Genomic DNA, 13153 nt, shown 5'->3' with positions numbered 1-13153 from the left:
GGCTATTGGCAGATTAGCGTCGATAAGATGGACCGCAAGAAAACAGCCTTCGTCACACCGGACGGTCTGTACCAATTTAAAGTCATGCCGTTTGGATTATGCAATGCGCCAGCTACATTCGAGCGCATGATGGACTCTCTCTTGCGCGGCTGAAGTGGTCTACATGCCCCTGTTACCTCGACGATGTGATTGTGTTCTCGCCGAACTTTGAGAGCCACCTGCGGCGCCTTACAACCATACTCTCCGTGTTTCGCAGGGCTGGCCTTCAGCTAAGCTCCTCCAAGTGCCATTTCGGTCGCCGTGAAATTAACATGCTCGGCCATCTCGTAAACGCCGCCGGAATCCAACCTGATCCACAGAAAGTTCACGCCATGCGAAATTTTCCTGTACCTTGTTCAACAAACGATGTCCGTAGTTTTCTGGGCTTATGCTCTTATTTCCGGCGATTTGTGAAAAATTTTGCCGACATCGCTCACCCTCTCACTGACCTTCTTAAGAAAGACGTCTCTTTCTCTTGGGGACCTCTGTAGGAGAAAGCCTTTTCTACCCTGATTGAGCGGCTTACAACTTCCCGAATTCTGTCACACTTTGACCCTTCTGCACCCACTGAAGCACGAATTGACGCGAGTGGTCATGGCATCGGCGCTGTCCTCGCTCAGCGTCAACAGGGCCAAGACTGTGTCGTCGCTTACGCTAGCCGCTTTCTTTCCACGCCCGAGCGAAATAACTCCATTACCGAGAGAGAATGTCTCGCGCTGTTATGGGCGGTCGCGAAATTCCGGCCGTACCTTTTCGTTCGGAGCTTCTGCGTCGTAACCGATCATCACGCCCTCTACTGGCCTTTGAAGGACCCAACTGGACGACTTGCACGTTGGGCATTGCGTCTACAGGAATATACATTTTCTATTATGTGTAAGTCAGGGCGCCTGCATAAAGACGCTGACTGCCTGTCCCGCAATCCCGTGGATCAACCGGACGATGCCGATGCAGACTCGGACATCAGTGTTCTATCCATCTCCGACTTCCTCCATATTGGCGACGAGCAGCGCAAAGGTCCTGTTATTCGAACACTTATGAAACGCCTAAGCTCCTCGCCCAATGACCCGTCCCTCCGCATGTTCACTTTGCGCGATGGAACTTTATACCGTCGTAGCGTTCGTCCTGACGGCCCGGAGCTCCACCTAGTCGTTCCCAACCACCTTCGACTAGCGGTGCTCCAGCAACTTCACGACGCTCCAGCTGCTAGACATCTGGGCATCACTCGTACATACGACCGCCTGCGGTGCCGCTTCTTCTGGCCCGGCATTTATCGCTCTGTGCGCCGTTATGTCACTTCTTGCGACCTGTGTCAGCGGAGGAAGACGCCTGCTACGCCTCCCGCTGGTTTGCTTCAACCAATCGATATCCCCAGAGAGCTTTTCTTTCATGTGGGCCTAGACCCCCTGGGCCCCTTTCCAATTTCTATCAAATGCAACAAATGGATTGCTGTAGCAACCGATTATGCCACGAGATATGCCATTGCATGAGCGCTACCAACCAGCTGCGCTACAGATGTCGCAGACTTCTTACTATACGACGTCATCCTGCACCACGGCGCCCCTCGCCAGTTGCTGACGGATCGCGGCCGCTACTTTTTATCGAAGGTCGTCGATGACCTGCTCCGCTCCTGCGCAACAGAACACCAGATTGCTACCGCGTATCACCCTCAAACGAACGGCCTCACCGAGTGACTCAACCGCACGCTAATGGAAATGCTGGCCATGTACGTTTCCGACGATCACCGTGACTGGGACGTCGCTTTACCATAGATCACTTTCGCATACAACTCGTCCCGTCACGACACTGCCGGATTTTCACCATTTTACCTTTTGTATGGCCGCGACCCCACCTTTCCCTTTGACACGTTGGTATACCTTCCGCAGTACAATCACCCAGCACTGGTTACGCTCGCGATGCTATTGACTTAGCCGCCCAGGCCCGAGATGTCACCCGTCATTGCCTCACAGTCTCGCAAGATTCTCAAAAGCGACGCTACGACCTTCGGCACCGATACTACCATTTTTCACCTGGTTCCCTTGTCCTTCTCTGGACGCCTTCACGTCGCGTCGGCTTGTCGGAAAAACTACTTTCCCGGTATTCTGGTCCGTGCCAGATCTTACGCCAATTGTCCGATGTGACATACGAGATCGCCCCAGTCGGTCAGCCTTCAGTGCATCGCAACGTCACCAGCGATGTTGTTCACGTCGCCAGGCTTAAGCCCTATGTTCCCCCATTAAGTGAGGCTCTATAATTTGCACCGGCACGGAGCTACTCCACCGGGAGGGTGATGTTACGGTGAAGGGAACGAAGAAGTTGGATTGGATAGACGAAGACGAAGTCTGGCAGTTGCCTAAACGCCATGTACGCCAGTTGTAAATATACGTTATTTTACACTCGTGGGCCTGCTTTCTTCCTGCAACAATATCATTAGGAATTCAACAAACACGGTATATTTAATGTATTTGCTATGTCACCACCCGCTGTGGTAGCCCAGTGGTTACGGCGTTGTGTAGCTAAGGTCGAGGTCACTGTATCCACCCCGGCCGCTGCGGCCACATTTTGATGGAGGTGAAAGGCGAACACGCTTGCGTGTACTTAAATTAAGGTGCCGTTAACTAACGCGTGGTCAAAATGAACCTGGAGCTTTCCATTACGGCATGTTTCATGTTCATTAGACGCTTCTGGTGCGTAAAATTGCAGAATTTTATTTTTTGCTAAACAAGAATAATAACCGCAGCCCTCGCGGGCAGAGACACGATCTCGTTACTCAGTCATAAAACATCATGCTGCGAGAGTATATGAGAGTCTACGCAGTTCTTGAAATGGAGCACTATCGCAGGAGCCATTCGCAAAATTTCACGTCGGCTAAGTGACATTGTAGTTGAATACAAATGTTAAATTTTGATCATATATCTAGTCCCTTGGTGTTGCAGATATCAAACTTTTTCAGACCAGAAAGGAGGAGGAATAAACTTTATTTGTAAAATGGAGCTGACGGCGGAGTCGTCCGAGGTGGGCTGCGTCCCTAGTGCAGGATGCCGTGGGCCTGAGCTTGGTCACCAGGCAATGCGGGTCGTCAGGCCGCGAGTTTGTCAGCTGGGCCTCCCAATTCTCTGCAGTTGGTCCGATCATGTGTGGCGTCGATGGGTTGTGCCCACACTCTCATACCATGTGGTAGAGGGTACTGGGCGTAAATCAGAAAGCGCACTTGTAAGTGTAGCTGGCAGGATAAATGGCGCGCAGCAGGGTGCCTTGCAGGAATGTGTCTGTCTAGTTTACGGAAGATCACCGCCTCTTCTCTAGTCAGCTTGGGATGCTGGGGTGGGTAGGTCCACTTACCCAGTCTGTAGGGACTCAAGATTTGTGTCGGTGTATCTTCCTCGAGTGGGTCTATCGGGGCCTGTGAACCCACTCTGCTAGCCCAGAGAATGTGATCTCGCGCAGCGGTGCGAGCCGCTAGATTACCCACCAGGGACTCGTGTCCCGGGGCCCTGACAATGTATATTTGTTGAAAATTGCCCAGTTTCTCGAGGATGCTCAAGGCTTGTTTAGAAATGTGGCCATTTTGGTACTTTCTGCACGCTGTGAATTTGAGAGGAAGATCACATCACAGTAATCACAACCGGTTCACATCGAATATTAGTTGAGCCACGCTGTATCGTGTTTCGCAATCGTCAAGCATGCTTTACACTATTTTTCCGCAAGTAAATCTCATTTCACTTTCTAAGTCAAAAATATAGTTTGTTTAAGTTAGCATATGCCTATTTCCGTTCAACGCACTTTCAGACTCAAGGAGACCACTCGGAAGACGTCACGTTATCAGCGTAGAAATAAAACAATTGTTGTAAAGAAACGCAGCAATGCCTGTGAACATGTTATTGCGCCTTCTTTCGTCTACCCTGCCCCCCCCCCCCCACCCCGGCCATCTTTTTCTAGTGTGTTGAGGCTCCCGACATTTATTCGGTCCACTATCAGCAAGGGTGAATTTCCCAACTTTTTCATTTAAGTTCTAACTACGCATGACACCCTTACAGCACAAAGTATATTGAAAACGGTAATATAAGCAAAGGTCGTCACCTGTTTTTATAGCACTAATTCTCATCGCTGGACGAACCGCGCCAGCGAAATGGGGGTGATACCCATGCCAGGAGCAAAAAAAAAAAAAAAGGTCGAGCCGCGCTGACTAACTTGCGGGCGCGAGCTATGTCACATCATCGCGCAAGTAGCCTCAACGGCGGCTGTATACGGTGGCGCGCTCTAATTGAGAGAGTGGGAAGCGCTGCGCGGACGTGCGAAACTATAGCGGCGGTGCTCTACGACTCGATGTCCAGGCGAATAAGTCAAGTCATGGCGGTCAATAGCAACTTTTCATCGCACTGGGGACCCCTTAATGCCAAGGAATGCTTACCTGAATAAACTTTCGCGACTGACGAGTTATTCCGATTCGTGTTCCCAATTATATCTTTCTGGTCATATTTTTGTAAAGTTTCATAATGCCCTGCGCATTGTAGTAGCTAATCAAAGCAGGCGCCACTGATATAAATGTTAAATGCACTGCTGGAAACAATGCCGGAAACGTAATCTCGAGAGAAAAGCCGTGCCCTCAGTAAAGCTTGGTGCCTTTAACTTATTTCGCCTGCGTGAAAGAGCGCACGTAACCGCAGCCGACTTTGCGGCTACTTGCGTTATGTTGCCTAAAATGCAGCAGCGGTGGACGCCGGCGACATGCATTGAAAGATAAGGAATATAAGCAAGAACAACTATCAGAACTGGTCTTCGTTCCTTCTCAGTGCCGTGGTTTGATGCCCTGTTGCCGTCCGCTATTGTGCGACAGCGCCATCTGCTAGACTAGCGGCAAAGCACGGTCTCCTTCGTCGCGACCGTCAGCAGCAGAGCAACCGAACGGCGCACTAGAAAGTTATCAAGCGCGGCAAGGCCTCGCGTGAGACTAAGGGCGAAGTCTGGCGTCACTCAGGGCACTCACGTCGTCAGCGCGCGGAGCGAGGTTGCAGCTTCGCGCTGTGGCCCCGTAGCCGCTCCCGCCACCTAAGCCGTGGTATATACAATATTCAATATACAATATACATTACAATATGCTTTTATTTCCTTAAACATACAACTTATGGGCGATTTAAGGAAAAAGTTGCACGCAGCAACTTGACCGGCCTTAAACCTGGTCTGAGGGCAGAAGCAGAAGGCCGACGTTTACATTTTGGCCGACAGTACACACTGATGACTATAGCAGGAAATAGTGTCCTGGAACATTCCACACACACACACACGCACACACACGCACACGCACGCACACGCACGCGCACGCACGCGCACGCACGCGCACGCACGCGCACGCACGCGCACGCACGCACACACACGCACACACACGCACACACACGCACACACACGCACACACACACACGCACGCACACGCACAGCAGCAGCAGCCTGGCTACACCCACTGCAGGACAAAGGCCTCTTCCATACTTCTTCAACTACCGCGGTCATGTGCTAATTGTGCCCATGTTGTTCCCGCAAACTGCGTAATCTCATCCGTCCACTTAACTTTTTGCCGACCCCTGCTAAGCTTCCCTTCTCTTGAAATCCAGCCCGTAACGTTTAATCACCATCGGTTATGTTACCTCCTCATTTAATGCCCTGCCCATGCCCCCATTTCTTTTTCTTTATTTCAACTAAGATGTCATTCAGTCGCCTTTGTTTCCTCACCAAATCTGCTAATTTCTTATCCCCCCCCCCCCCTTAACGGCACACCCGTCACTCTTCTTTCCGTAGCTCGTTGCGTCGTCCTGAATTTAAGTAGAACCCTTTTCGTAAGCCTCCAGGTTTGTGCCCCACAGGCGAGTACTGGTAAGATGAAGCTGTTATACACCTTTGTCTTGACGGATAATGGCAACCTGCTGTTCACGATCTGAGAATGTCTGGCAAACGCACCCCCCCCCCCATTCTTACTGTTCAGATTAGTTCAGACTCTTGATCCAAATCCACAATCACTACTTGCCCTAAGTAGATGTATTCCCTCACCACTTTCAGTGCCTCGCTACCTATCGTAAACTGCTGTTCTCTACTCGAGACTGTCAAACATTACTTCAGCTTCCGTCTGATTAATTTTTAGACCCACCCTTCTGCTTTGCCTGTCCAGGTCAGTGAGCATGCATTGCATTTGGTCACCTGAATAACTAAGCAAGGCAATATCATCAGCGATTCGCAAGTTACTAAGGTATTCTCCATTAGCTCTTATCCCAAATTCTTCCCAATCCAGGTCTCTTTATACCTCCTGCAAACACGCTGTGAATAGCATTGGAGATATCTTATCTTACTGCCTGACACCTTTCATTATTGGGATTTTGTTGCTTTCTTTTTGGAGGACTACGGTGGCTGTGCAGCCTCTATAGATATCTTTCAGTATTTTTACATACGGCTCGTCTACACCCTGATTCCGTAATGCCTACATGACTGCTGAGGTTTTGACTGACTCAAACAGTTTCTCGTAATAAATGAAAGCTATATATAAGGGTTGGTTACATTTCGCACATTTCTCTATCACCTGAATGATAGTGTGAATATGTCTATAGTAGCCTTTACGAAACCCTGCCTAGTCCTTTGGTTGACAGAAGTCTGAGGTGTTCCGGATTCTATTTGCGATTACCTTAGTAAATACTTTGTAGGCAACGGACAGTAAGCTGATCGGTCGATAATTTTTCAAGTCTATGGCGTCCTCTTTCTTATGGATTAAGATTATGTTGGCGTTCTTCCAAGATTCCGGTACGCTCGAGGTCATGAGGCATCGTGTATACAGGGTGGCCACTATTTCTAGAACTATCTGTACAACATCCTTCAACAAGTCTGCTGTTACCTGATCCTCCTCAGCTGCTTTCCTCCTTTGCATAGCTTACAAAGCTGTCGTTACATTTTCCGGCGTTACTTGAGGGATGTCAAATTGCTGTAGACTCTTCCCTCTTGCATTATTGTCGTGGGTGCCACTGGTGCTGTATAAATTTCTATAGAACTCCTCAGCCATTTGAACTATCTTATCCATATCAATAATGACATTGTCGGCTTTGTCTCTTAACGTATTGATGTGATTCTTGCCTATTCCTAGCCTTTTCACTGCTTTTAGGCTTCCTCCGTTCCTGAGAGAATGCTCAATTCTATCCATATTATATTTCTTTACGTCACCTATTTTACGCTTGTTGATTAACTTGGAAAGTTCTGCCAGTTCTATTCTAGCTGTAAGGTTACAGGCTTTTATACATTGGCGTTTCTTGATCAGATCTTTCGTCTCCTGCGATAGCTTACCGGTATCCTGTCTAACCAAGTTACCACCGGCTTCAATTGCACACTCCTTAATGATGCCCATAAAATTGTCAAAGAATCAAAGCGGAATACCTGTTCTGTAGCTTGATCTGGAATTCCTGTATTTTCCCTCTTATCGCTAACTAATTGATCGGCTTCTTATATACCAGTTTCCTCCGTTCCCTCCTCAAGTCTAGGCTAATTCGAGATCTTACCATCTCAGGGTCACTTCAGCGCACCTTGCCGAGCGTGTCTACATCTTGTATGATGCCAGGGTTAGCGAAGATTATGAGGTCAATTTCATTTCTAGTCTCGCCATTCGGGCTCCTCCACGTCCACTTTCGGTTATCCCACTTGCGGTAAAAGGTATTCATTATCCGCATATTATTTCGTTCTGCAAACTCTACTAATAACTCTTCCCTGCTATTCCTCGAACTCATGCCATATTCCCCCACTGACTTGTCTCTAGCCTGCTTCTTGCCTACCCTGATCAGTATAGTGTATTTCGTCTTCACTTTACCAATCGCCGATTTCTCGTCTTCATAGAAGCTTTAATAATAATAATATTTGGGGTATTACGTGCCAAAACCACTTTCTGATTATGAGGCATGCCGTAGTGGAGGACTCCGGAAATTTTGTCCACGTGGGGTTCTTTAACGTGCACGTAAATCTAAGCACACGGGTGTTTTCGCATTTCGCCCCCATCGAGATGCGGCCGCCGTGGCCGGGATTCGATCCCGCGATCAAAGAAGCTTTCGACTTGCTGATCATTATGACAGGATGTAGGCGAGTAGACCTGTACCACCTTCAATCTGTACCTCTTATTAAGTTTCACAACAAGATCTGCCACCCTCTCGTTAATGTTATATTGTTGCTGTATGTTAGCAGCTGGTTCCTTATTAATCAGGAATCCGACTCCTAGTTCTCGTCTCTCCGCTAAGCCCCGGCAGTGCAGGACGTGCCCGCCTTTTAGCACTGTATACGCGTCTTTTGTCCTCCTAGCCTCACTGAGCCATATTATATCCCATTTAATGCCCGCTAATTTCTGCAAAAACGTTCTAGCATTAAACGTTGCCAGGTTCAGATTCCAATGGCGGCCTGTCCGGATCCCGAGATTCTTGGCACCCTCTGCTGCGTCGTAGGTCTGACTGCCGCCATGGTCAGTTGCTTCGCAGCTGCTGGAGGCTGAGGGCCGGGGTTTGATTTTTGTATTCATGTAGGAGGTTGTGGCTAGGTACTGCATCAGGGTGGCCAACCCTGCTTTGGTGAGGGAGTGCGTTGCCGGTTCTGGTCACCGCGATCAGGCCGCACTCCAGTCCTGTTTATGCAATCTTATCAACACGCGGATTTTTTCTTTCTTTTTAATCCAGTGGAAAATTGCGCGGTACGGGAATTCGAACCCCGCACCTCTTGCACGGGAGGCGAGTGCTCTACCACTACGCCATCTCTGAATCCCCTAGGAGGAGGAGGAGGAAAATGTGGAGAAGGAAAGGTAGGGAGGTTAACCAGTTTAGCTTAACCGGTTTGCTACCCTACACATGGGAGAGGGATGGGGGAGATTAAAGATGGGGAAGGGGGAGAGGGAGAGAGAGCACATAGCACAGCACACACACATCGTCCGTTGGAGTCCATCAATCTGGCTTGGTACGTGACATCACTCTCACAGCCGCTTGTCTAATCCAGTCTCTTTCAAAAACCGAAGTAGTCCCTTTGTCGCCTTCACCTGCGATGTCTTCTGTCGGCGGCATGTGAAAATCGTGTCGAGGGACAATGGTCTACTGTCAAGGTGCGCTAGAACAGATGCCAGGGACTGTCGCTGAACCTTATATTCAGGACAGTCGCACAGAATATGTTTCAGCGTCTCCTCGCAAAGACAGGCATTACAGAGAGCGTTGTCGGCCATTCCAATGCGGAAGGAGTAAGATTTCGTGAAAGCCACCCCTAGCCATAAGCGATAAAGCAGAGTCGCCTCTCTTCGGCGGAGTCCAGTTGGCATATAGAGATGCACCAATGAGGGCAGATGGTATTGACGGTTGCTCTGGTTGGTCTGGCTGTTTGGTGTGCACCATAGAGATAGCGTGATCTCCTGTGCAAGCACTCGAAGTCTGCTAGCTGCGTCGGATTGTGAAAGCGGTATGGCCTCTTCTTGTGCGTCTTCAAGAGCTGCCCGAGCGGCATTATCGGCATCTTCGTTTCCAGTGACGCCGCAGTGACTTGGCAGCCACTGAAACGTCACGTGGTGTCCTTTCTCCTGTGATATATGGAGTAGGCACCTAATATCGAATACGAGCTGTTCGAATGGCCCGCGATGCAGAGCTGATTGTACAGATTGTAGGGCTGCCCTTGAGTCGCTGAAGATTGACCATTGTCGAGGTGGCTCCCGATTGACGAAACGAAGTGCAGCGCGAAGAGCAGCTAGTTCAGCAGATGTCGATGATGTTGGGTGGCCAGTCCTAAAGCTGATGGTAATAGCTTTTGCTGGGACAACCACAGCACCGGACGAACACTGCATGTTTGTGGAACCATCAGTATAAATGTGTTCACTGTCCGCGTACCTCTCGTGCAGAAGAAGCAGAGACAGTTGTTTCAGCACAGGCGACGACAGTTCAGGCTTTTTCCCGATTCCTGGTACACTGAGATGTACTGTGGGGCTGATAAGACACCAAGGGGGTATCGATGGTTTAGATGCAGCGGTGAAGCCCGATGGAAGTTTGTCGTTGTATTTGATGATAGATGTAGAGAATGATGATTGGTGCCTGTCTGAAGGTAGTGCTGCAAGGTGGTGATAGGTGGCACGTGCAAAATGTCTGATGTGCGTTCTCAGGGCTTCCACCGTAATGTGAGTTCGCATTGGGTGGTCCCGAGCAATCGCAAGAGTTGCCTCTGTTGACGTGCCTCTGGGCAAACCAAGGCAGATTCTGAGTGCTTGAGCTTGTGTTGCCTGCAGAACACGAATATTTGTCTTGCAGGTGTTGGTCAGTACAGGTAGACTATATCTTAGAAAACCGAGAAAGAGAGCTCTGTAGAGTTTAAGCATTGCGTCTACTGACATCCCCCACGTCTTTCCTGTGAAGTATTTAAACACCTGGGAAGTTGCTGTCAGGCGCCGTTTCATGTAGGCCACGTGCGGGCTCCAACAGAGGTCTCGGTCAATAATTACGCCAAGGAATCTGTGGGTTCGGACATAGGAAATGGTCCGCCCATTGATTGAGATGATATAAGGCGTCATCAGTTTGCGAGTAAATGCTACTAGTGCGCATTTTTCTGGTGATATGCTGAGACCCTGTTTACACAAGTAGTTCGCTGTCAAAGTGGCCGCTCGTTGAAGTCGCGCACGTATCTGAGGACGTGTGACTGCCGAAGTCCAGACACAGATGTCGTCAGCGTATATTGAAATTTTGATGGTAGTTGGCAAGTATTCAGCAAGTCCAACAAGAGCGAGGTTGAATAGCGTCGGGCTGAGAGCACCGCCTTGAGGAACGCCCCTGCTGGTATAGCGTCGCGCAGTTGGGCCATCGTCAGTTAACACAAAGAATGATCTTGCAGATAGGTAACTTGCCATCCACAAAAAAACTCGACCACCTAGGCCAACCGTCGCAAGGGCGTCGAGAATGGCCTCATGTAATACGTTATCGTATGCCCCTTTCACATCTAAGAATAAAGCTGCAGATATACGCTTACGGGACCTTTCGTGCTGGACATATGAAACGAGATCAACTACATTGTCGATGGAAGAGCGGTCACGTCGGAAACCAGCCATGGAAATCGGATAAATCTTGTAGTATTCGAGGCACCATTCCAGGCGGCCAAGGATCATCCGTTCCATTATCTTTCCTACACAGCTGGCCAGCGCTATTGGGCGGTAAGAGGTGAGTTCAATTGGGGATTTGCCCTGCTTTAAGAGTGGCACCAGGCGGCTTACTTTCCATTCGTCAGGAACATTTCCCTCCTGCCATGAGGAGTTGTAAAGGCTCAACAACTCTATCCGTGCGGACTCTCCGAGATAGCACAAGGCCCGGTATGATATACCATCCGGACCCGGAGATGATGAGCGCCTGCATAGAGCTAGAGCCGCTTCGAGCTCATCCATTGTAAAAGGAAGGTCCATGCGGCAATCACGGCAATGGGGGACGTCAGCTCGGGCTGGAGGATTTGGACGAGTCGCTTGGTCTGTGATCCGTGCACAAAAGTCTTCTGCGACATCGATGTCTTGCCGCCCTTGGAAAAGCGCTAGCGCCTTGAATGGGAAACGCCGTTCCGGAAGGCAACGCAGACCTTGCACCGTTTTCCAAATGTGAGACAGTGGCTTGCGGGGGTCGAGTTTCTGGCAAAACGTTGCCCAACGTTCCGACGCTAATCTATCCATACGACGCTGAATCTTCTTTTGCACCCTCCTGGCTGCCCTAAGGTCGTGGATTGATTTTGTACGCCGATATCGACGTTCCACCCGGCGACGAAGCGCTCGAAGTCGCTCTAATACTATGTCGAAGTCATTTCGCGTGGAAGAGATCGTCATCATGCGAGTGGCGTTTTGCATCGTAATTTTAATCGTTTGCTCTAACCCAGATGGTAGGCCCTCGCGGCAGGCATCTTCCATCTCAGACTTGAAGTTGGCCCATTGAATCGTCCGAATGGTACTCCGTAAGCCTGATCTAGACGACAAGCCTTTGATGTTCAGATAGGTGGGAATATGGTCACTCCAATGTGTCTCAATGTCTGGAGACCACTTCACACATCTGGCGAGAGAGTTGGAGACGAAAGCAAGGTCGAGGCAGCTGCCGTATGTCACGCCTCGAAGAAAGGTGGGGCTACCATCGTTCAGGAGAGTAAGGCCATAGTTGTGGGCGATGCTTGCTAATCTTCGTCCCCTTGCATTTGTCCTTGTACTTCCCCATGCTGGATGGTGTGCATTGAAATCTCCTATGATGACCCATGGGGCGGGACAAACACTCAAGATATCCGCAAATCTTTCCCCTGAATCCCCTACATATACATTCTACATATACTGCTCTGCAAGCCTGCAGACTCGAATCTAAAGGAACTCGAGGAAAAAAGATCGGCCTCGCTGCCTCGCGCGAGGCGAGGCAGCGGAGTGCGCCCTCTGACATCACACACGAGAGGGCGCCACTCCAAGATCTCGGGGCTAATAGAAGCCCTCTCCTACCTTCACTATGTCATCGAAATTGCTGATGACATAACCCTGCTTATCATTCACTCCATATACATCTTGCCATTTCCCATGACATGCTTCTCATTGATTTCGGGCTGCCCCCATTTTTTTCTGCCTCCTCAATGTTTCTGAAGTCATAATTTTTCATATGACTTACTTTCCTGTTGTTTATTTGTTTTGACCGCTCACAAAATCTCCTGAGTTAGACACTTTCATTATATGCCATTTCTTCATTAGGTCCGTTGTTACTTGGGAAAGCTTACCTATTTGTTGCCTTGGTGCCTCACGTCGCACTTCAAATGCTCTTTCTGAAATCAGTTTAGCTACGGCTTCATTCATTACACCCGCCGAGGTAGCCTAGTCGCTGCGGCCCTGCAATGTTAAGCACGAGGTTGCGAAATCAAAGTCCGGCCAAGGTGGCCGCATTTCGCTGGGGTCGAAATGCAGGAACGGCTGTGTACCGTGCATTGGTTTGACGGTAAAAAAAAAAAAAACTCAGGTTGTCTACATTTATCCGATGTCGCCCCTACGGTGCGCCCTATGCTAGGTTTGGGAAGCAAAACCCCAGAATTTAAATAATTAATTTTTTTTTTATTTAGTAACTTTATGTTCTCCTCATCGTCGTGTTCTAAAGCT

This window comes from Dermacentor variabilis, chromosome 6, assembly GCF_050947875.1.
Source record: "Dermacentor variabilis isolate Ectoservices chromosome 6, ASM5094787v1, whole genome shotgun sequence".
Taxonomy (NCBI): Eukaryota; Metazoa; Arthropoda; class Arachnida; order Ixodida; family Ixodidae; genus Dermacentor; species Dermacentor variabilis.
This window is presented reverse-complemented; position numbering follows the sequence as displayed.